Genomic DNA, 25,061 nt, shown 5'->3' on the forward strand with positions numbered 1-25,061 from the left:
ATCTCTGCCTCGGCCAGTAAGTGTGCTACCAGCCCAGAAGGGGTTATGGGCATTAAAATCTCCCAGAAGTAGGAAAGGTTTAGGGAGTTTATCAATCAGTGCTGCTAATACATTCAGGGGTACTGCACCATCCAGAGGAAGATATACATTGCAGACAGTTATTTCCTGCATCGTCCTTATTCTGACAGCCAGAGCTTCAAGAGAATTTCAAGAGACACAGTTGCACTACAGACCGAGTTTAGGACATAAACGCAAACTCCACCTGACACTATTATAGTAGCTACGGTACCGCAGAGGGCAGGGGTCCACATTGCTGGGAACCAGGTTTCCTGGAGGGCAATGCAGATAGCAGGTGTCAAGCTTAACAGTTGCCGTAGCTCAGCCAGGCTATATCCATTGTGTCCGAGCATCTGGTCCTCAGCGGACGCCAAAATCTCCACCTCATCCTCTGCAGCAGAGCTTTTGGGTAGCAGTGGTGTGGGTGCCACCGCAATTTCCTCGGTCTTAGGAGTTTTCTTTTTGGATTTCTCTTTCTGCTCCTTGGGTTTCCCTGGCTGGGAGAACTTCACTGGCTCAGTCTCCGGGACAGGATGAGCGTGAAGTCCTACAACCAGCTGCTTTTGGGCTCTTCAGCCACTGGCGCAAGTCATCTTTCCCAGGGACAGACGTCCCCAATGGTTTGGGGTGGGGTGGGGGGGGGGGTGTTGCTCCCCAAGTAGTTGATGCAGGAGCAACAGGGAGGGAAATGCCCCCCACCCCCACTATCAAGGGGACAGGGACTATAGCAGGCGGTTGGTTGTCCCCAAAAAGAGCTTCAAATGACTGACATCATCTTACTGGGACTAATAAACTCGAGAACTCGATAGGCTCAGCACGTGTCATCTGCTAAAATGTCAGATATATCAGGCGACAGCTGTAGACGGGAGCGTAATGGAGTAAAATAGGGGCACTCAAGTAAAAGGTGTCTTACCGTCCACAGCTGAGAGCAGTGGGGACAGAGTGGGGGAGGATCGCCACTTAAGATGTCGATGGCTAAAAGACAGTGCCCTATCCGGAGTCTAGTTAAAATTACCTCCTCCCGACGACACGGTCGGGAGGAAGAGGTCCAAGCACAAGGAAGAGCTTTCATGTCCCGCAATTTATTATGGGGAAGTGTCGACCAATGCGTGTGCCATAAATGGACAACATGTCGACATAGAACGCTCCGTAGAGCGGCGAAGGGAAGCGATTGAATAGCTGGCCGAGGAAGTGAGACTGCAGCCTTGGCTGCAATATCGGCCGCCTCATTTCCACAGATACCAACGTGTCCCGGGAGCCAGAGGAACGCCACCGAGACGCCCCCCAGGTGGAGCAAGCGCAGACAGTCCTGAATCCGGTGGACCAGAGGGTGCACAGTATAAAGAGCGTGGAGACTGAGGAGAGAGCTGAGAGAATCTGAGCAGATTACGTACTGTATCCGCTGATGGCGGCAGATGTAGTGGACAGCCTGGAGAACAGCGTAAAGCTCCGCAGTATAAACCGAACACTGGTCGCGAAGCCGAAATCGAGTTGGGGTGTCGTCAACAATATAGGCACTCCCAACACCAAACGATGTTTTTGAGACATCATTGTAAATAAATGTGGCTTCCTTCATTTGTACACATAGAGCAGCAAATGCCCGACGATAAATAAGTGAAGGGGTATCATCCTTGGGGAACTGACAAAGGTCACAGAGCAGACAGGTCCGGGGACGGAGCCAAGGCAGTGCTGTACCCCAAGTTGTCAAGAAGGTTTTGGTTGGTTGGTTGTTTGAGGTTTAAGGGACCAAACAGCGAGGTCATCAGTCCCTTGTTTCAAATATACTCCATTCTGCTAACGGGACATCTCAGAAAAGTCAGAACAATAAAACGGAAAAAGGGAAAAAACGTAAAGGGCAGTCACGTTGTCATTGGTAAAAACAAATGAGGGAAGTCGGCAAGAGAACGAACCCAACACTATGCTGAAGCAGCATAGGCAAGACCACCTGTGACTTAAAAGGTACAACTGCTATAATGCAGAAAATACGTATGGGAATAAAAAGACGAACCAAGCCTTAAAAAAGGGTAAAAAGAGTAAAAGGGGAAGAAAAGAGGATTCCGGTCAGGGAGGTGAATCGGGAATCGCTAAACACTGCCTACAGTGGGAGACACCCAAACACTCACCGCCCTGCCCCAACACCAGAGAGATTAAAAACCTTAAAACTGAGAATAAAAACCACTCTCCCGGAGGAAACCGAGAACCAGAGAGACCATCCGGGAATCGTCAGCCAACATCAAAGGTAAAGTGTGGGGGAGTCTGTACTTAGTACGCAGAGCCAAAAGAAGGGGGCATTCAACCAAAATGTGGGCCACTGACTGGAAGGCTCCACAACCACATAGCGGGGGTGGCTCATCACGCAAAAGAAAACCATGGGTCAGCCTGGTATGACCAATGCGGAGACGACACAGTGTGGTCGAGTCCTTTCGGGAGAGGCGAAAGGAAGAACGCCATGGGCCTGGTGTCACCTTAATTGCACGAAGTTTATTAGACAGTGGAGTAGCCTCCCAAGAATTGGCCCATGACTGCGCGAAGTGGGATTTGATGTGAAGCCGTAAATCCGCTGCAGGAGGGGTTACAGGAAACGGGGGGTAAGTAACTGCTCCCCCAGCCAAACGATCAGCGAGCTCATTTCCCGGGATACCCACATGGCCAGGGACCCATAGGAAGTCAATGGAACAAGCAGCACGGTGAATATCAGCGAGATGGTCATGGATGGCAGAGACCAAGGGATGGCGCGAAAAACACCGGTCAATAGCAAGAAGGCCACTCATCGAGTCCGTACATAACAAAACGCGGTTGTGTTGGGATTGTTTAATAAAGGTAAGGGCCCGGGAAATTGCCATCAATTCCGCAGTAAACACCCCACATGTAGGTGGCAGCAGATGATTTTCCGTTCCAACAGAGGACGTGAAGGCATACCCAACATGATCAGCAGATTTAGAGCCATCAGTGTAAAAAACAACAGCATCCCGAAACTCCCATAAAATTTTGCGGAAAAAGGAACGAAACACCACCGGGGGGATGGAATCTTTCGGACCGCGGCGGAGATCCATCCGAATTCGAGGCCGAGGACCTAACCAAGGAGGGGTGGAGGGGAGGGAGCGAGGAAGACAGGACAAAGAAGGAAGTTGAAAATCACGGTAAAGAGACGCAAGGCGCAGCCCAACCGGTAAACCCGCCCGAGGGCGGGAGTCGGGTGGGCGACGTCCATGGTCTGGGAACAGGATAGAATAGGAAGGATGAGAGGGAGAAGAACGGATAGTGAGGGCATAAGACACCAGAAGCTGGGACCGCCGAACAGAAAGGGGTGGGATCCCAGCTTCAACCAGGAGACTATCAACAGGGCTAGTAGGGAAGGCACCGGTGGCCAAACGGATACCACGATGGTGGACTGGATCCAGCACGTGCAGTGTGGAAGGAGCAGCTGAACCATAAACTTGACAACCATAGTCCAAACGAGACAGAACTAGAGCACGATAAAGACAGAGGAGGAGAGAACGGTCCGCACCCCAAGAGGAGTGGGCAAGGAAGCGAAGGACATTGAGTTTACGTAAACATCCTACCTTCAGGAGTCTGATATGGGGCAACCAAGTGAGCTTGTTGTCGAAAAGAAGACCCAGGAAACGAAACTGTGAAACCACAGGCAATCGTTGTGCAGCGAGATAGAGCTCTGGATCAGGGTGGACCGTAGTACGGCGACAGAAGTGGACCACCCGCGATTTTAAAGGAGAGAATTGAAACCCGTGTGAGAGGGTCCATGCAGAGGCACGCCGTATAGCCACCTGGAGCTGCCGTTCTGCAGATGCCATCGAGGAGGAACTAACCCAAATGCAGAAATCATCCACATACAGGGCAGGGGCGACCAAGGGACCGACAGAGGCCACAAGTCCATTGATAGCAATGAGGAAAAGAAGGACGCTCAAGACAGAACCCTGTGGGATGCCCGTCTCCTGGGTCCGTGGAGAACTAAAAGCAGTACCAACTCTAACTCTGAATGACCGATGGATCAGGAACTGGCGGATAAAATTCGGGAGTGGGCCCCGAAGACCCCACTGATGAAGGGTTAGTAAGATGTGATAGCGCCAGGCCGTGTCATAGGCCTTGCGAAGGTCAAAAAACACTGCAACCAAATGGCGGCGCTGGGAAAAAGCCTGCCGAACTGCGGATTCCAAGCGAAGTAAATGATCGATTGGAGATCGTCCCTCTCGAAAGCCACACTGGTAAGGGGACAATAGATCCCGAGATTCGAGGACCCAAGTGAGCCGACGGGCTACCATCCGTTCAAGTAACTTACAAACAACATTGGTCAAACTAATTGGCCGATAGCTGTCAACAGATAGGGGGTTCTTACCAGGCTTAAGGACAGGAACCACAATGCTATCCCTCCACTGAGAAGGGAAGTCACCCTGGAGCCAGATACGGTTAAACACCCGAAGAAGATGTTGCCGTTGTGGAGCACTGAGATGTTGAAGCAGTTGGTTATGAATGGAATCTGGGCCAGGGGCCGTATCATGAGAAGAAGATAGAGTAGAAAGAAATTCCCATTCAGTAAAAGGTGCGTTATAAGATTCTGACTCACAAGTGGTGAAACATAAGGTGAGAGCTTCAGCCTGCTGTTTGTGATGAAGGAAAGCAGCGGGATAGGAGGCTGACGCCGATGCCACTGCAAAATGGGTCGCAAGATGTTCGGCGATAACTAATGGGTCCGTACAAATGCCATCTGGGAGGTGAAGGCCTGGTAGGGTGGACTGCCGATGGCAACCTTGGAGAGAACGAAGTGTAGCCCATACCCGCGACAGAGGGACAGTGGAACCAAGGGAAGAAACGAATCGTTCCCAACATATCCGCTTGCTCTGTTTGATTAAATAACGGGCTTTAGCGCGAAGGCGTTTAAAAGTAGTAAGGCTGGCTACGGATGGGTGCCTCTTGAAGTGTTGCAAAGCTCGACGGCGATCACGGATGGCAATGGCAATGGCCGGACTCCACCACGGGACTTGCCGGTGACGAAATAGTCCAGATGAGCGCGGGACAGCAACGTTAGCAGCGCGAACAATCGCGTCAGACACGTCACGTAGGACGTCATCAATACAACCCGACAAAGAGGGAGAAAACTCGACCTGTGCAGTGTATAGAGGCCAATCGGCGCGGTGGAAAGACCAACGAGGTAACCTGTCCATCGGGGAGCGCGAAGGGAGCGTGAGAATCAACGGGAAATGGTCACTATCACAAAGGTCGTCGTGTGGCGACCAGTGTAATGAAGGGAGGAGAGAGGGAGAAGAAAGAGAAAGATCAATGGCAGAAAAGGTACCATGACCAGCACTGAAATGAGTAGGGGAGCCATCATTAAGAAGGCACAGGTCGTGGTCTGCAATAAATTGGTCTATAAGAAGACCTCGTCTAGATGGAAAGGCACTGCCCCACAAAGGATGATGAGCATTAAAATCCCCAAGGAGGAGGAAGGGAGGAGGAAGTTGCTGAAGAAGGGTGGTTAAGGCAGCAGTAGTAAGAGCCCTGTCAGGAGGGAGATAAAGATTGCAAACGGTGACTGCAGAGTCTAAGTGGACCCTAACAGCAACCGCTTCCAATGTAGTTTGGAGAGGAATCCACGTGCAAGCAATGTCGGTACGGACCAACGTACAAACGCCACCAGAAGCCCGCAAGGGTCCGACCCGATTGCGACAGAAAACACGGAACCCACGGAGGGTCGGTGAGTGAGCATCAGTAAAATGTGATTCCTGGAGAACCACACAAGCTGCAGAGTAGGACGAAAGAAGGGATTTCAATTCCGGAAGGTGTCGATAGTAGCCATTACAATTCCATTGGAGAACCACAGAACGATGGTTTAAATGAGGGCTGAACACGCTAAATCCAGTCATACTGCCGGGTCCCCACCCGTCACAGACAAGGAGGGGGCGACATCCATAAACGACAGGTCAGAATCCAGTTGTGAAGTCGGGGAAGGGACCTCCGGTGACACCAGAGGCTCTTTGTCCCGGGACTTATGTTTCTTCTTCTTTTCAGGCTGAGATCGAGGAGGGCTGTGTGGCATAAAGGAGCCAGCTGCAGCAAGATCAGGAACAGAAAGAGACCGGGCGACCTGGGGGCCGACAGACCGCGGCTCTCGCGGTCGCCGCGCAGCAGCAGACCTTTGACCTGGAAGGTGCCGGGAAGGGGCATCCCGGGAGAGGCGCCCTTGACCGGCAGACGCCGAAGGAGTGGGACACTTCTCCGGCTGGGGAGGGGGAGCAGCACCCAGAGGAGAAGGTGTGGGAGCCGCAGGGGAGGGGGGGAGGAGTGGGGTCCGGGATGGGGGTAAGGAAGGGGGGGGGGAAGGGGGGGAAGATGTAACCAAGGCGTAACTTGATGTCATAGACACAGGGTGCAGTCGTGCATATTTCTTACGGGCCTCTGTGTAGCTTAAACGATCGAGGGATTTATACTCTTGGATCTTTTTTTCTTTCTTATAAACTGGGCAATCTGGTGAACATGGAGAATGACTACCACGACAATTTACACATACAGGAGGGGGAACACAGGGACTCCCCTCATGGAGTGGACGTCCACAGTCACCACAGAGAGGGTCCTGGGAACAGCGAGAAGACATGTGGCCAAAACGCAAGCACTTAAAACACCGCATAGGAGGTGGGATGTACGGCTTCACATCACAGCGATAGACCATAATCTTAACTTTCTCAGGAAGGGTATCCCCTTCAAAGGCCAGGATAAAGGCACCAGTATCAATACGGTTATCTTTAGGACCCTTCTGAACACGCCGAAAAAAGTGAACACCCCGCCGTGCGAGATTGTCCCGAAGTTCCTCATCAGTTTGAAGGATGAGGTCCCTGTGGAAAATCACACCTTGGACCATATTTAGAGACTGGTGAGGGGTAATAGACACAGGAATTGTGCCAAGATGGGTACAGGCACGAAGGGCCGCAGATTGGGCAGCTGAAGTAGTTTTAATCAGCAACGAACCCGACCGCATCTTGCTCAGGGAGTCCACTTCGCCAAACTTGTCTTCAATGTGTTCCACAAAGAATAAAGGCTTGACACTGGTGAAAGTATCTCCATCAGTCCTGGTGCAAACTAGATAACGGGGGAAAGGTTTTGCCCCTAGACGACGGGCCTGACCCTCTTCCCAGGGGGTAGCCATGGAAGGGAAGGCCGAAGGGGCAAGAGAAGCAGCACTTGAGGAATCAGTACCACGCAGAGAGACGGCCGCAGAACGGCCAGAGTTTTGGACCCTTATGCGTTTCATCTGCATAGCGTCCGCCCTGATACCACCCACTCCGATCAGGGGCTCTCCTCACGGGCGCCACCCAGCCACAGCAAGGGCCGTCTGGCACGGCGGCCATTGCCGGGAGTTCCGATGCTCCAGGATGACGAGCAACCACTCCAAGGCATGCATGAGGAGGTCACAGCTCAGGTATCAGAAGTGTGATCCCTGTGTGTTCAGGGGGCTCAACCAAAAGGGTACATAGCGACCCCACCACACGGGCTGGCTACCGTGCTGGCTATGCACCCTAGCATCAGACCACGACGTGAAAGAAAAGGTGGAATGTACTAGGAGGGCGCACGTCGGAGACACTAGGTAAGGTGCTCTTCCCCAAATGGCTCACACTACGGAAGAGAAATTTTGGAATGGAGGTCAAACCCCAGAGGGGGACCAAGGAATGCCAAAAGGAGGAGACGATTACGCAACAAAGCCGGAGTGTAAAACCAACAGAACCAGGAGGATAGCGGGGCCAACATAAGCAAGGACACCAATAGTGGGAGAGGAGAGGGTGAGGGGAAAGGAGCATGGAGGGGAAAGGAGGGGAAGGGAAAGGAAATGCAGCCCGGGAGAGAAAGAAGGCTGCAATGGCTCGGGGCCCCGTGCTCGCCATGCACGTATCCACAAAAGAGTTGTGGACCCCCTGGGGGGTCAAGAAGGTTTTAGGAAAGCTGAAGGAAAGAGAATCGAGCAGTTGACGGAAGTGCACTCCTGGTGGTAGTAGGGAGGAAGGGCGGCCTGCATACCCTAAAACCAAGGAGGCGTCTAAAAAAATGTCATGAGCCGGATTAGCAGGCATGGAAGACAGATGGCTAGCATAACGACTCAGAAGGACAGCTCACCGGTTGGACAGCAGAGGTTCAGCAGTCTCAGCATAAAGGCTTTCCACAGGGCTGGTGTAAAAAGCTCCAGACACTAAACGTAATCCACAGCGGTGGATAGAGTCGAGACGCCGAAGAACAGACGGCCGAGCAGAGGAGTAAACTATGCTTCCATAGTCCAATTTCGAGCGCACTAAGGCGCGATATAGGTGGAGAAGGACCACTCTGTCCGCTCCCCAGGAGGTACCACTCAGGACACGGAGGGTGTTGAGGGATCGCAGACAGCGAGCCGAAAGATAGGAAACGTGGGAGGACCAGCACAGTTTTCTGTCAAACATAAGACCCAAGAATTTAGCGACGTCCAAAAACGGAAGGTTGACAGGTCCTAGATGTAAGGAAGGTGGAAGAAACTCCGTACAACACCAAAAAATTAACACAAACGGTCTTACTGGGAGAAAAGCAGAAGCCTGTTTTGTTGCTCCAAGAGTGGAGGCGATCGAGACATCCTTGAAGACGTTCAAGAAGGCTGGTCTGTTGAGAGCTGTAGTAGATCGCAAAATCATCCACAAAGAGGGAGCCCGAGACATCAGGAAGGAGACAATCCATAATTGGATTTATGGCAATGGCAAACAGTACAACACTTAGCATGGAGCCCTGGGGTACCCATTTTCTTGGGAGAAAGTACAGGAGAGAGTAGTGTTCACCCGCACTCTAAATGTGTGCTCTGCCATAAATTCACGAAGAGAAAGGGGTAGCCGACCTCAAAAGCCCCAAGAGAACAGTGTGCGGAGGATGCCTGTCCTCCAACAGGTATTGTATGCTCTCTCCAGATCAAAAAATCTCACTACTGTTTGGCGTTTTCAGAGACAACAGTTCATGATGTAAGTGGAGAGAGCAACAAGATGGTCAACTGCAGAACGATGCTTTCGGAAACCGCATTGGGCAGGTGTAAAAAGCTCCAGACACTAAACGTAATCCACAGTGGTAATCCACTGCGGGACTCCAGCCACCAAGCTTAACGGCAATTCACCATATGCTCCAAAACCTTACATACACTACTTGTGAGAGCAATGGGGCGATAGCTAGAGGGGAGATGTTTGTCCTTTCCAGGTTTCGGAACAGGAACGATGACAGCTTCCTGCCATTGTCTGGGGAAAGTACTGTCCGTCCAAATTCGATTATAAAGGCGAAGGAGGTAATGCAAACTATGGGTTGATAAATGCAGCAACATTTGTACGTGGATACCATCTGGTCCTGGGGTGGAGGAGCGAGAAGAATAGAGTGCATGTTGGAGTTCCCGCATGGAGAAAACAGTATTGTAGCTTTTGTGATTTTGAGAGGAGAAAGCAAGAAGTTGCACTTCCGCTGCACATTTCTTCGGGAGAAACGCTGGCGGGTAATTTGAAGAGCTCAAAATCTCAGCAAAGTGTTCACCCAATGAGTTAGAAATTGCGACGGGGTCCACTAATGTATCATGCGCGACAGTGAGCCCAGAGACCGGGGAGAAACTAGGCGCACCAGATAACTGTCGAATCCGACTCCAAAATTCCAAGGAGGGAGTGAAGGTGTTAAATGAGCTAGTAAAGAAGTCCCAGCTTGCCTTCTTGCTATCGCGGGTAACGTGATGGCATCGCGCACAGAACTGCTTATAGCGGATACAGTTGGCCAAAGTAGGATGGTGTCTGAAAACGCGAAGAGCATGTCGCCGCTCACGTATTGCGTCACAGCATGCCTCGTTCCACCATGGAACTGGGGGGCGCCGGGGCAATTCAGAGGTGCGAGGTGTTGAACGTTTCACAGCTGTAAGAATAACGTCTGTAATACGAGTGACCTCATCGTCGACGCTAGGAAAGTGACGGTCATCAAATGTCGCTAGAGACGAAAAAAGTTTCCAATCGCCTTTGACAAACTTCCAGTGTCGCGGGCGCATATATGGCAGTTGTGGCTGCAATCTAAAGACACATGGAAGTGGTCACTCGAGTGTTTATCAGCTAGGGCGAACCATTCGAAGTGCCGAGCTAGCGGAACAGTACCGACCGAAAGGTCCAAATGAGAGAAATTTGTCGTGGAGGCAGACAAAAACGTAGGGTCCCCAGTGTTGAGGCAAACAAGATCCGCTTGGTGGAAGACGTCTAGCAATAGGGAGCCACGTGGACAAGGATGTGGAGATCCCCAAAGCGGGTGGTGGGCATTGAAGTCCCCAACCAGCAAATAGGGGGGTGGAAGCTGACCAAGAAGATGAAGGAGATCAGCTCGTGCCATTGGTGTGGACGATGGAATGTATACAGTGCAAAGAGAGAGGGTGTATCCAGAAAGGGAAAGACGGACAGCGACTGCTTGGAAGGTAGTGTTTAAGGGGATTAGGTGATTATGGAGAGTATTATGGAGAATAATCATCAGTCCTCCATGTGCTGGAGAGCCTTCAACAGAGGGGAGATCAAATCTGACTGACTTAAAATGGGGGAAAACAAAGCGGTCATGGGGATGCAGCTTTGTTTCCTGAAGACAGAAGATGACCGGCGAGTAGGATCGTAAGAGGATCGACAATTCATCACGATTGGCTCGAATGCCGCGGATATTCCAGTGGATAATGGACATAGGGTGAACAGAAAATGGAGGAATGTGACCAAAGTTGCTGTCAACTCAACGACTGCTCAGAGCTTGCGACCGACAGCATGGAATGGCATTCAGCTGAAGGCAGAAGATCCTGGTCCATAGGTTGTTCAGAAGCAGCTCCTGCCACCAGCGATCGGCCGGTTGACCGGCCACCAGCAGTGCGCCTCGGCGACACAGAAGACGGCCGAGGGCGATTTCCGCCAGGTGGCGCTGTGGATGGGACACGCCTTGGCGGAGAAGGAGAGGAACTGGGTTTCTTACTAGCCTTCTTGGAACCAGGATGTTTAGATGAAGGAAGAAGAGACGGTTGTGAAGTTGGGGTACGTAAAAAACCTTCACGAGTATGCTCTTTTTGGGAAGTCCGTGTGTCGGACTGTTGGGCTCTAGATTTAGCAGAACCCGATAAAGGGTGAGCCTTAGAGTGAGCAGGTGAAAGTGGGGAGGTTGAACGGGCGATCTTTGCGCTGGCCGATTGACGACCGTGGCACTAACGGTGAGATCACAAGTCTGCGTGGCCGCCTCCTTTGTTGTCCGAGGAGAGGCAAGGACAGTGCTGCATTTACCTGTCTGAGGCACAGTGGGCTTTCGACTGGCGAATAATTTTCGAGCAGCAAAGGGCGACACCTTTTCCTTCACTCTGATTTCCTGAATGAGCTTTTCGTCTTGAAAAATGGGGCAATCTCTAGAGGAAGCAGTGTGGTCACCCATACAGTTGATGCAATGAAGGGATGGAGGTGGACAAGCACCCTCATGGGCATCCTTGCCACACGTAACACATTGGGCCGGATTGGAACAGGACTGGCTGGTGCGATTGAACCGCTGACACTGATAGCAGCGCGTAGGGTTTGGGATGTAAGGTCGAGCGTAAATTATCTCATAGCCCGCTTTTATGTTCGATGGGAGTTGAACTCTGTCAAATGTCAAGAAGACAGTATGGGTTGGAACGACGTTCGTGTCAACCCTTTTCATGACTATGAACAGCCGTTACGCCCTGGTCAGACAGGTAGTGTTTAATTTCCTCGTCGGACAATCCGTCAAGGGAGCGTGTATAAACGACGCCACGTGAGGAATTTAAAGTGTGGTGCACTTCCACCCGGACAGGGAAGGTGTGTAGCAGTGAAGTACGCAGCAATTTTTGTGCCTGGAGGGCACTGACTGTTTCTAACGACAAGGTGCCATTTCGTAATCTGGAACAAGACTTTACATGACCTGCAATTGCGCCAAAACCTTTCTGAATAATGGAAGGGTTGACAATGGAGAAGTCATGACCTTTGTCAGACCGAGAAACAACAAGGAACTTTGACAACAATGGAAGAACTGTCTGTGGCTGCGACTCTCAGAACTTACGCTTGTGAGCAGACATAGTAGAAGATGAGTTTTTTTTTTTTTTGTGGGGTTTAAGGGCGCTCAACTACTGAGGTCATTAGCGCCTAGTCACAGGTCTTAGAGCACATGGAATCTAGTAAAACTCAAGGGGGACACCAGAAAGTCGTGACAAAGATGCAGATAAAATAAGTAAAAAAGTTAGATGTCTTTGGACAAGCCAGTCAAAGTTATAAAACGCAGAACACGAGCAGCTGCTCGAGCGTCATCAGCTAAAATATCCGGTAAAGTAGATGGCAGAGAGAGGACAACACGACATTGACTAAAGCGGGGGCACGACAATAAAACATGGCGCACTGTTAATGCTTGACCACAAGGGCACTGCGGGGCTGGGTCACCGGAGAGCACGTAGCGGTGGCTAAACCCGCAATGCCCAATCCGCAACCTGGTCAGAAGGACCTCTTCTCACCGAGATGGTCGGGAGGAGGTTGTCCGAGCAGTTGGGAGCGGTTTTACTGCCCGGAGCTTGTTTCCTTGGAGGGATGACCAAGCATCCCACCACAACGACACAAGCCTCTTACAAACAACCCCACGAACGTCAGATGACTGGACACAATGGGAGGCTGGCCGAGGCAGGAGGACTGCAGCCTTGGCTGCAGCATCTGCAGCCTCATTCCCAGGCACTCCTACATGTCTGGGAACCCACAGAAAGCTGACAGGAGAACCATTATCAGCGAAAGAATGGAGGGACTGCTGGATCCGTTGCACCAAGGGATGGACCGGATAGGGAGCTCCAAGGCTCTGAAGAGCACTGAGGGAATCAGAGCAGAGTACATACGATGAATGGCGGTGGCGGCGGGCATACTGAACGGCCTGATAAAGAGCAAAAAGCTCAGCCGTAAAGCTGGAACATTGGTCGAGGAGCCGGTATTTAAAGGCGGCGGCCCCGACGACAAAGGCACAGCCGACACCATCGTCAGTTTTGGAGCCATTGGTGTAAATAAAGGTGTGACCGGCAAGTCGAGCACGAAGTTCGACAAACCGTGACCAATACACTGCAGCCGGAGTACCCTCCTTCGGGAGTGAGCTGAGGTCGAGATAAATATGAACCGGAGCCTGGAGCCAAGGTGGTGTCAGGCTCTCACCCTCTCTGAAGGTGGTAGGGAGGGCAAAATCCAATTGTCGAAGCAGGTGACAAAAGTGGACTCCAGGGGGCAGCAGGGCAGACACATACAACCCGTACTGACGGTCGAGAGAATCGGCGAAGAAGGACTGATAAGAGGGGTGGTCGGGCACTGACAATAGCCGGCAGGCATACAGACACAGCAGTACGTCACGCCGGTAGGTCAATGGTAATTCGGCAGCTTCAGCATAAAGACTCTCGACAGGACTAGTGTAGAAGGCCCCGGTCGCAAGACGTAACCCCCGATGGTGGATGGAGTTGAGACGGCATAAGAGGGATGGCCGAGCAGATGAGTAGACGAAGCTCCCATAATCCAGCTTCGGTCGGACTATGGACCGATACAAGCGAAGCAGGACAGTGCGATCCGCTCCCCAAGATGAACCACTAAGAACTCTGAGGACATTAAGGGAACGTGTACAACGGGCCGCCAAATAAGAGACATGCGGAGACCAACAAAGTTTCCTGTCCAATGTGAGCCCTAGAAACTTAGTTGTTTCCACAAATGGGAGAACAACGGGACCGAGATGTAAGGATGGCGGAAGGAACGCTTTATATCGCCAAAAGTTGATATAAACCGTCTTCTCTTCAGAGAACCGGAAGCCATTTTCCACGCTCCATGAGTATAGGCTGTCTAGACAACGCTGAAGGCAGCGCTCCAGGAGGCACGTTCTCTGGGCACTGCAGTAGATCGCGAAGTCATCGACAAAGAGAGAGCCTGAGACATTAGGTGGAATGCAATCCATAATTGGATTGATCGCGATGGCAAAAAGGGCTACGCTCAAGACGGAGCCCTGAGGCACTCCGTTCTCCTGGAGGAAGACATCGGACAACACGGAACCCACACGTACCCTAAACTTTCGATCCGTGAAAAAGGAATCAATAAAAAGGGGCAGGCGACCGCGTAGGCCCCACCTGTGCATAGTGCGGAGGATACCTCCTCTCCAACAGGTATCATAAGCCTTCTCCAAATCGAAGAACACGGCTACCGTTTGGCGCCTTCGCAAAAAGTTGTTCATGATGAATGTCGACAAGGTCACAAGATGGTCAACAGCGGAGCGGCGGCGACGAAAGCCGCATTGGACATTGGTAAGTAGCCGTCGAGATTCAAGAATCCAGACTAACCGAGCATTAACCATGCGCTCCATCACCTTACAGACACAGCTTGTAAGACAAATGGGGCAGTAACTAGAAGGAAGGTGTCTTTCCTTCCCGGGTTTGGGTATAGGAACAACGACGGCGTCACGCCAACGCATGGGGACCTGACCTTCAGTCCAGACGCGATCGTAGGTACGAAGAAGGAAGCTTTTGCCCGCCAGAGAAAGGTGTGCCAGCATCTGAACGTGAATGGCATCTGGCCCCGGAGCAGAGGACCGGGACAGTGCAAGTGCACATTCGAGTTCCCGCATAGTAAAGGGGGCCATTATAAGTTTCCAGATTCAGCGAGTGGAAGGAAAGTCACCGAGCCTCTTCTGCCTCTTTCCTGGGAAGGAAGGCAAGGTGGTAATGGGCGGAGCTTGAAACCTCCGCGAAAAACCGGCCGAAGGTGTTGGAGACAGCCACAGGATCAACAAGGACCTCATTACCTGAGGTCAGGCCAGGTACCGAGGAGTGGGCCTTAATGCCCGACAGCCGGCGCAGGCCACCCCAAACGACAGAAGAGGGAGTAAAACAGTTAAAGGAGCTGGTGAAAGAGGCCCAACAAGCTTTTTTGCTGTCTTTGATGACAGTACGGCATTGCGCTCGGAGTCGTTTGTATCCAATACAATTCGCCAACGTAGGATGGCGGCGAAAGGTGCATAAAGCAAGTCGTCTAGCACGGATAGTGTCTCTACAAGCCTCATTCCACCAGGGGACAGAAACGCGACGTGAAGAGGTAGTATGAGGAATGGAACGTTCGGCAGCATTGATGACAACAGCCATGAGGTATTCGACCCGACTGTCACAGCTGAGAAAATCTTGGTCCGGAAAGGTCGCCAGGGAGGAGTCAAGTCCCCAGTCAGCTTTCGGTATGTTCCAGCTCGAAGGACGTGGGGATGGGGTGTGGTGCAGGAGACGAACGACACAGGGGAAGTGGTCGCTCGAATAGGTGTCAGAAAGGACATACCACTCGAACTGACGGGCAAGAGTGGTAGAACAGATCGAGAGGTCCAAGTGGGAGTAGGTATGAGTAGAGTCCGAGAGGAAAGTCGGGGCACCAGTATTGGGGCAGACAAGATTGAGATGGTTGAAGACATCCGCCAAGAGTGAGCCTCTTTGACAGGATGCAGGAGAGCCCCAAAGGGGATGATGGGCATTGAAAACGCCAAACAATAAAAACAGCGGAGGAAGCTGAGCAATCAAATGCATCATTGCAGCCCGACTAACTGCGGATGACGATGGAGTGTAGATGGTACAAACTGAAAAAGTAAAAGCAGAAAGAGTAATACGGACAGCTATTGCTTGGAGTGGGGTGGTCAATGGGATGGGTTGGTAATAGACATCGTCCCGAACGAGCAACATGACCCCACCAATAAGCTGGGATACCGTCCACAGGGGTGAGGTCATACCGCTCCGAGGTATAGTGGGTAAAGGCAATACGGTCAGTCGGGCGCAACTTGGTTTCCTGGAGACCAAGGACGAGCGGACAGTGCAGGCGGAGGAGCAGTTGTAATTCCTCCCGATTAGATCAAATACCTCTTATGTTCCAATGTAACAAAGCCATCGCTAGTCAAAAAAGAGGGGGAACGAGACGGGGGAAGAGCTGGTCACCTCGACGGCCACGAAGGGCCAGGTTTCGAGGGAACAATGCTACAACCGGCAGGAGGCGGATCCTGTTCCATCGAGTCGTCGCCAGCTGCGGCCGCTGTCCCTGGTTGTGTAGGAGGGGCAGCATCGTTTGCCGACGAGAGGCCAGCTGAGCGCCTGGCAGCAGAGTGTCCCGGCGAACCTGAGGATGGCCGGGAGCAGCGACTCATGGATGGAGCGTCAGACGAAACGCGCCGGGGTGGAGAGGGGGATAGAGACTACTTCTTGGAGGCCTTCTTGGAAGTCCGAGGAGGCACAGGGATGGTGGGCTGGACCCGAAGAAGGTCCTCACGCGCAGGGTCCGTTTTGGAACGCCGGACCTCGGAAGCTGGGGTCCGGAACGTTTCCCCGATGGACGCCTGAGAAGAGGATCGCTTCTCAGGCGGAGGGAGGGTGTGTGTGTGGGGGGGGGGGGGGTGGCGGGGAAGGTGCAGGTGGGGGGGGGGGAGGAGGAAGGGTGGCCCCTGGGGCAGAGGGGGTGGGGGCCGCGGGGGAGGAGGATTTGGAAGGGAGGGATTTGGAAGGCGGAGGCGTAGACCCCAGATGGGGGGAGGAGGTGGAGGGGGGACAGGATAGGGGTGAGTATACCGTGGAAGGAGTGGACACGAGTCAGGCAAACGAAGTGGTCAACGTCACGGGATGGAGGCGGTCATACTTCTTCCTGGCCTCAGAATAAGAGAGACGATCAAAGGTTTTGAGTTCTTGAATCTTCTTCTCCTTCTGATACGCGGGGCAGTCTAAGGATCTAGGCGAGTGGATGCCAGGACAATTAACGCACCGAGGTGGTGGGGTGCATGTATGTTCCTCACGAAGAGGACGTCCACAATCGCCACAAAGGGGCTCAGCTTCACACCATGACGACATGTGCCCAAAGCGCAAACACCGAAAACAGCGCATAGGAGGCGGGACGTAAGGTCGCACGTGGCACCGGTAGCGCATCACCTTTACCTTCTCCGGGAGAACGTCCCCCTCGAAGGCGAGGATAAAGGCCCCAGTGTCGATGCGACGGTCTGTGGGGCCGCGCTGGACTCACCGGACGAAATGCACGCCTCGGCGCTCCAGGTTGGCCCTGAGCTCCTCATCAGATTGCAGCAGGAAGTCCCGATTAAAAATAACCCCCTGCGTCCTATTCAGTGCCAGATGCGGGACAATGGACACTGGGATGTCCCCTAGTCTGTCGCACGCCTGGAGCGCCGCCGACTGTGTGGCGGAGGTGGTCTTTGTAAGAACGGACCCCGAACGCATTTTACTGAGATCCTCGATTTCCCCCAAAGATGTCCTCGATATGCTGAACCAAGAACATGGGCTTGGAGGTGACGAACGTCCCCCCATCAGTTCAGGAACAGACCAAATAGTGGGGGAAGTACTTCGCCCCAAGCCGGCGGGCCTGTCCTTCCTCCCAGGGAGTGGCCAAGGGGGGAAGGTAGAAGGACCAGAACCAGAGACAGAACCTTTCCTCTTAGAAGACTCGGCCACAGAGCGACCTGATACATGTTGACGTTTCATCTGCGAAACATCCGCCCCGATACCACCCACTCCGACCAGGGGCTCTCCCCACGGGCACCACCCAGCCTCAGCAAGGGCCACCTGGCAGGATGACCGTTGCCGGGAGTCCTGATGCCCCAAGGAGACGGGCATCTACTCCTTGGCCGACGTGGGGAGGATGCAGCTCAGGTATCGGCAGTACGATCCCTGTGTTGTCAGTGGGCTACAACCTAGAGGGTACATGACGACCCCACCACAACGGGCTCGCTAACGTGCTGGATTTTGGGTGCCATGGAAAGTCCATCATGATCGTAGGTGCAGATGGGAACGCATTATGGGCGTAACTTGTACAACCCATCAGACGTTTAGGCCCAATTTGAGGAATAGTGGGTATGGTTACAACGCCGTTACAATGCTGAGTGCCAAGGTCTTAGTGCACTGAGGACCAGTGGTACACCACGTAAGGCGTCCTTCCCCAAAAGGCTCGTACTTCTGTAGAATTTTGAAAAATGGAGGTCAAACCCCAAGGGGGACCATCACATGGAAGGCCAAAACAGTTGAAACTCCTTTTAGTCGCCTCTTACGACAGGCAGGAAAACCTCGGGCCTATTCTTACCCTGGACCCGCAGGGGGGAGTAGAAGATGAGGAAACCATTGCGGAAGTATCCCCCATGATTACTGGCATCTCCGATGGCGCGCTCCTCTCTTGTAGGGGCCCTCTCTGAGGGCACTCCCGCCTTAGGTGATTGTTCACACCTCAGGTCACACCTCCCAAGAAACGGACAGAGGGACCAATCGGCACTTTCGGAAGGTTTCATCTCGGGTAATCACCCCTGCCTGGGCCTGGCCGTTACTAGGGGGTACGTACGTGTCCTACCTGTCTACCCGGGGCGGGGAATTACGCATTACCCCGTCACCCGCTACGCATGAAAATGCGTGGGTCGGCCTTCAGACACGCACAGGGAGGAAAAAAGAGAAAGGGAAAACAAAGAAAGGGAAAGGAAAGAAGAGAGGTCTCAAATGCCACAGCGGAGAAAAGGGTAAAGAGAAGAGATAAGGAAAAGAGAAGGAAAAGAGAAGGACAAAGGAAGGCTAAAGACTTGCAAGCAGAGAAAGCAAAGAATGTGTTACATTTTCGAGCGTCTGTCTCCAGACGTAGGCACAAAACATACTCCCAGAGGGGAAGAAAGGGAAGGAATGAGGCGGTGGTGAGGGGGGGGGGGGGGTGAAGATGGGGGATGATGCGGAAAAGGGAGGTATGCAGCCCGGAAAGGAAGGAGGGCCACATTAGCTCGGGGTCCCGTGCTCGCTACGCAAGTATCCACAAAAGAGTTGTGGACCCCCTGGGGGGAATATAATGAATGTTTAACAGTAATTACAAAATATAAAAATTAATTATAACATAGTTATTATATAGCACTTAATTTTTCAATGTGTGCCTCCTGCTGCAGTGCTATGTCTAATGAATTCAGCTGTTCTTTTGCTTCAATTGTTAGCAGATTGTTCCACATCCCTCTCAATTCCCTGTACTGTACTGCCTGTTCCAGAGCACTAGTCAGTGATAATTTTTAGCCATTTTCCACTTAAAGAGCATAGCTTTCATTTTAGTATACCCTGTTTGGAGTCCCTTCAAGTGACTATGGTTTCCTCGAAGTGTCAGATTGGATCTGTCTAGGGCATATAGTTGTGGTTCTGAAACAATGCCCATGCAGATCTTCACTGTACTTTCAAGTCATAGGTGGTGGAATGTGGTTCCAGATAGATTTCCTAGATTTAAGCCTACTATGGGTTAAGGAGCTCAATCTATTACCTGTTGGCAGATCTCCAAAGACTGAGATACAGAAGATCTTGTTCTATCCGTATCACCTGTAGCTGTTGCCTAAAGTAAGGGGGCAACAATATTCGAGAGAACTGTAGCCGTGGAAGAGACGCGAGTTTGGCCATTCTAGTTATTAGCCTACTTTTATTGTTAAGACATATCTACATGTCTAACAAGACAGCTTCTCCTCCATACACAAGAGCAATAATCAGCCACACTATCTAGCAACGCTTGTGTTGCTATGCGCATTGTCTTTGCAAGCGCTCCCCAACTCTTACCAGAAATTTTTCCTAGTCTAAGCTGTTTCTGATTTTCAATGTTTCTTGCGTGGTTTCAAGTTGCTCTTTAAAGGTGAGAAACATCTATGTACACTCCGTGAAATTTTAAAAACTGACTGTCTTTTACCTTTCTTTCACAACAGAATACATTTAGTTCTCTATTTGCAGTTTGACTGCTCAGATGACAACAGCACACTTCTGTTTCCTGGAGCATGGGGGGGACAACCTCCACTTCTTATGATATTTGGTTACATATATATATATTTACTGAATGTCCGCTTGCATTGTGCACAGTCCATAGACTGTGTTGCTATCACCATGCACTCAGCACAAAGTAGAGCTGATGGTGGAAATGGTATCTTTTCTACAGTAGGCTAGGTTACAGGTAAATAAGCTGAAAGTGTTTGTCCACAAGAGCAGAGTTTCTCTCCGGGGAGGGGGGGGGGGGCACAGTAATCTGACACAATTGGGCTTCCAAGACAGCTGGGTTCATGAACGTTAGGAAGTATGTAGAAGGTAGGAGCATGGGAATGGTAGGGGTGGGGCAGAAGATAAGAGACAGGACAGAGGTTCTGGGAAAGGCCTAAGAATTTGATGAGGGATTAATGATCTTGCTGAATTTCTGGAATGGGGTTACTGTGGCAGGGTTTCTAGGCAGACAATTTCATGGCTTGTGGAGTTTGGCCACGAGGCAATCCCTGTGGTTCATAACCACTGTGGTGGATCCTTTGTCAGCAGGTTGGATTGTAAGGTCAGGATCAGTTTTTACATGGTGGATTGGGATTCTTTCTGAAGATTTAAGGTTGGCTTCCATGTTAGGGATTTGGGGAATGATGATCAGGCAAAGATCTAGGTTAGGAAATTCTGGAAGGTTAACAGAGGCTAATTTGGGGCAGTGGGGGTGGATCAGAGTTACTTGGAGGGCTGAACTGGGTCAGGTAGGTTTCAATTTTGGTTTTGGATTGAGTCTGATTGGTAGGGTTGGTGACAAAACTGTTTCCACTGTAGGGACCAGGAGAAGGAGATAAGGTCTTTAACAAGCACAGCATGACTGAGTTTAGGAGTGCGGCAATATGAAAGGCCTTTGGAAATCCTAAAACTTTTATGGGAGAGACACTTGGAGGAACAGTTCATGACTGTTTCATATCTGTAGGTTCTGGATTCTGTATGGCGGTGGGTGAGAGTTTAAGGATATGAAAGAACGGTATGTTTAAAATCAAACCAGCCAGTGGGGAAAGAAAGAGTGATTAACACTGAGCATTAAAATATTTTATGTTGAAAAGAGGGCTCAGTACACAGAACAGAGGACTAATACAAATGTAGCAGTGAAATTACATTACAAAATACAGTAAAATTCTAACATGTATTATGTGGAAAGCCAAACATATGTATTATGCAAAAGAAATTAGCAGGTTATTGGCTTGTGATAAAAAGTGAGAAAAATAGGAACACAAAATCAAAACAAGCAAGAATACGACAGTCCTCTGGTAATGGTTGCAGCCTCAGATTTCAATAATTTTTTTCACCATAGCTGAAAGACACGGAACCGTAATAAACTCCCACAGAAACCCTACAGCTAATAAATCATTTGTAACTCACACCAAACATAGCACTTCAATTCAAAAGCCCAACTCCTAAAGGCTCTCAATCCTCTAGATATGACAGTGTATAAAATCAGATTTTAAAATCATGTGCAGACTTAATCACTGAACTATTCTGCTATCTGTGTAATCAATCAATGAAAACTAGTGTAACTGAAGCACATGATAGTAATGTCAATCCACAAAAGTAGAGAGAGGACACTAATATCGAAGTATTGGTTCATCTCTCTGCTGTCCGTATTCTCAAAGATATTTAAGAGACTAGAGTATGATAGGATCTATAGCCAATCGACACCTACACCAGCTTTAGTACAGGATTCTCCACAGAGAGCTATATTTAGTATAACAGATGAAATTCTGTGAAAACTATTTTAGGAAGTACCCAATGGGGGTCTCTGACAAAAAGGAATATTCTGTACAATTCACCAGCTTTGCCTGGCAACATAGGAAACATGCAACAAATGGCAAATCAGTGCTGTGTCAATAACACAATATCAGTAGCAATTTTTTCCAACAGGATAAGCTAAGATCAGTCTGCCACCACAACCCAAATAACTGAATACATGCATCCAAAGGTGACACGACAGCAACTACTGACATTATGTCAATGGCCAAAGCTAACAACTATCAAATATTCCTCCTGGCCTGGGACCTTCTGTAACCTTACTAAGGCAAATAAGAACAATGCTTCCTCACTATCATACTATGCCACCAAACGCAAATCTTTGGCTTGATTAGAATCTTAATTACACAACAATCAAAAATCTTGTCTCTGGAAGTAGGTGTAAAAACAGGGTAGCTACTCAAACTTAGGGGGCAGGAGGGGGGGGGGGGGGGGGGGAATCTCTGAGAATTTGAGGTGTGAGGATGATTTTGTCAAGAAGTTCTTGGTAAATTAATGATTGGTATGGCAGGGGGAGGAGGGGGGGGATAGGCAGCAATAGCCCAATAATTATTTTTTCCCCTTCTCAGCTGAGCTATATACCAGCCATACACAGTAGCTTAGCAGCTCTTTCCAAACATTGATAATTTATATGGAATTATAATCACATAATTAAACAAATTATGTATTCAACAACTTGTGATGTAACTCAGTACAACTGAATGTTAATGCTAGGTTAACAACCTAGATTTTATAAAATCCCTAAAACTCTTAGATTTACCAATCTTTCCACCGAGAATTCCAGGTTTTCCAGAAGAATCAAGACCCTGAAAAATAACTCAGACGGAGGAAGTGTTAAATACAGAGGCCCTCTGGGCTTGATCCTCTGGCCACCGATTTTCTTGATCTACATTAGTGCTCTAACAATTACAATTACTAACAGAGTAAAAATAGCCGAGTTTACTGATGATCCAAGTATTCTGATCACAGAGCCGAACTCAACAATGTAGGATACAGCCCTGACCGTCACTTACCAAATACACCAATGGTCCACAGCAAATAACCTAACACAATTTTTTGGAAGCTAATGTCATCCTGTTTCAGGGAAAAAACAAAACACTAAGTTCCAGAAATGGATATTAACAATCAGAAAATTAATGTATGGAAGTAAAACATGGACGATAAATAGTTTAGACAAGAAGAGAATAGAAGCTTTCGAAATGTGGTGCTACAGAAGAATGCTGAAGATTAGATGGGTAGATCACATAACTAATGAGGAGGTATTGAATAGGATTGGGGAGAAGAGGAGTTTGTGGCACAACTTAACTAGAAGAAGGGATCGGTTGGTAGGACATGTTCTGAGGCATCAAGGGATCACCAATTTAGTATTGGAGGGCAGCGTGGAGGGTAAAAATCGTAGAGGGAGAGCAAGAGATGAATAAGCTTGCACAGGATAGAGTAGCATGGAGAGCTGCATCAAACCAGTCTCAGGATTGAAGACAACAACAACAAAATTCCTAGACATCTAGATGGACAGTCTCTTCAGATGGAAAGAGCAAATTGATCAGCTGGTCAAGAAATTTAGCCTAGCATCCTCTAATCTGAGAACTATTTTGTACTTTGTTGTCATACTTTGCATATTTCTATTCCATGCTCTCCTATGGTAAAATCTTATGTGGAAATGTTGCAGGAGTTAAAAGTTTTTAAACTTAAAAAATGAGCCATGAGATTAATATATAGGGTCTCTAACAAACTGCAGGGGCCCTTCATATCTCTCAGGATACTTACTGCAACAACTCAATATACGTACACAGTGATTATGTTTGTAGTCAGCAACAGGGAATTATTTCAGGCAAATTGTGACACATAATGACTAGGTAAGTGAAAAATGTTTACCAAGACTATACATCTCTCTCAAAGTACACAAGGGAGTTACTGGGTCAGGTATAAGAGTAAGCCTATACAATAAGCTTCCCGTCAACATAAAAATTATGTTGTCATAAAGCATCCTTAAGTTATAATATTAGAACAAACCAGTTTGGTGAAAATACTCTTGAAAGAAAAAAAAAAAGTACTTCTGTCACAAAAACAGAGCTTGGAACTTTAAGATACATTATTATAAAATGTAAATTTATGTATGTCAGTAGGATAAAAATTTGGACTTTCATATATTTCACCGTTTTAAACTTTCCCTTAAACTTTTAGGGCTGCCAATGATTGTAATATTTTATGGAACAAATTGTTCTCAGAAAAATAAAATATAACTTACAACATATTATGATATCTAAAATGTCCACGTAATACTACATTATTTTACTTTATCTGTCCTATATTATTAGTAATCTGTAATTAATAGGAACAAATAAAAACCAAATAAATGCTCAATTCAACCTCCATATGTTGCTTACTTCACAAACATTAAATATGCAAGGCACAAAATCCATGCAATGAAGGAGATAACTCAGAAAATCAACCTATGATGAAAATTGTATTTATCTTACTGAGTAATTAAACCTACAATAAACATACTACACAGATGTCTTTTAGGAGTAATTTAGTTTGCGTTAACATAGTAGCGGATCCTATGGAGACCACTAAGGCGCTACACATAATAATCGGAGAAATGAATACGGAATATGAAAGGAACCGTTTATCTGAAGCCCGGTGAAATACTGTGGATACTTATTCGTGCAAACGAAAACTTGGTTAGGTAGACTTGTCATTATCATTCGTCTTTTGATGAAAATGCTGTGTAGTGAGGTCCTACGTATTTTCCATACAACAAGTGCTGATCACAATAGAAAACAATGTTTATGCATTTCTAGTTTACCTGGGTACCGTACTGGTAAAATTAGGCTTCCGCGTTTTAAAATGATTTGTTGGGCTTTACTTTCATGACAGCCTTGATAATGTCGCCTCACCTGCAGTAATGTATGCGCAGTATCTTCTCCAACTCTTTTTACGCGTGTCACGAAATTCTATTTTACATTCGTAGCTCAACCCCGCTTCAATTAACCGGCCCACCACATGTTGACATGTTCATATAGTCCGTCAAACCTTGTTGACATTCGGCGCAATGGCTGATGGGAGCGACCATAGGGGATCCTAACTATCGATACTACCCATTTAACTTTTTTTAAATTTTACTGCTTGTTGAAAAAATGCAGTTATTACAACTGTTTATTAAGCCTAATGATGAAATTTAAATCTTAAGTATACAGCCAGAGATTTGTATCTGCTCGATGCAGGTAACAGGTAATTACACTGTTAATTTAGAAGCCATGCTGACTCCCAGCAACGGCATCTACGTTTTTGAAGTGTTTCCCCACAGTTCATTTTTCTATGCAACATGTTTATAACATTACAAAATATTGTGGTTCTGCTCTCTGCCGTCTTTTGGATGTTAGCTGTATGTGGAAGAATCTATCACTCATATTCT

The 25,061-nt window shown here is 49.1% G+C and overlaps 1 protein-coding gene across 1 annotated transcript in view; it reads right to left on the minus strand.

The window, feature by feature from the left end:
• Positions 1-24,691, minus strand: part of LOC126237517 (uncharacterized) — a 213,678-nt gene extending 188,987 nt beyond the window's left edge. The window contains exon 1 of the mRNA XM_049947687.1: positions 24,544-24,691. The gene's annotated coding sequence lies outside the window, so the exon portion shown is untranslated. The remainder of the gene's footprint in view (positions 1-24,543) is intronic.
• Between the last annotated feature and the right edge of the window lie 370 nt (positions 24,692-25,061).

This window comes from Schistocerca nitens, chromosome 2 (assembly GCF_023898315.1).
Source record: "Schistocerca nitens isolate TAMUIC-IGC-003100 chromosome 2, iqSchNite1.1, whole genome shotgun sequence".
Lineage (NCBI taxonomy): Eukaryota > Metazoa > Arthropoda > Insecta > Orthoptera > Acrididae > Schistocerca > Schistocerca nitens.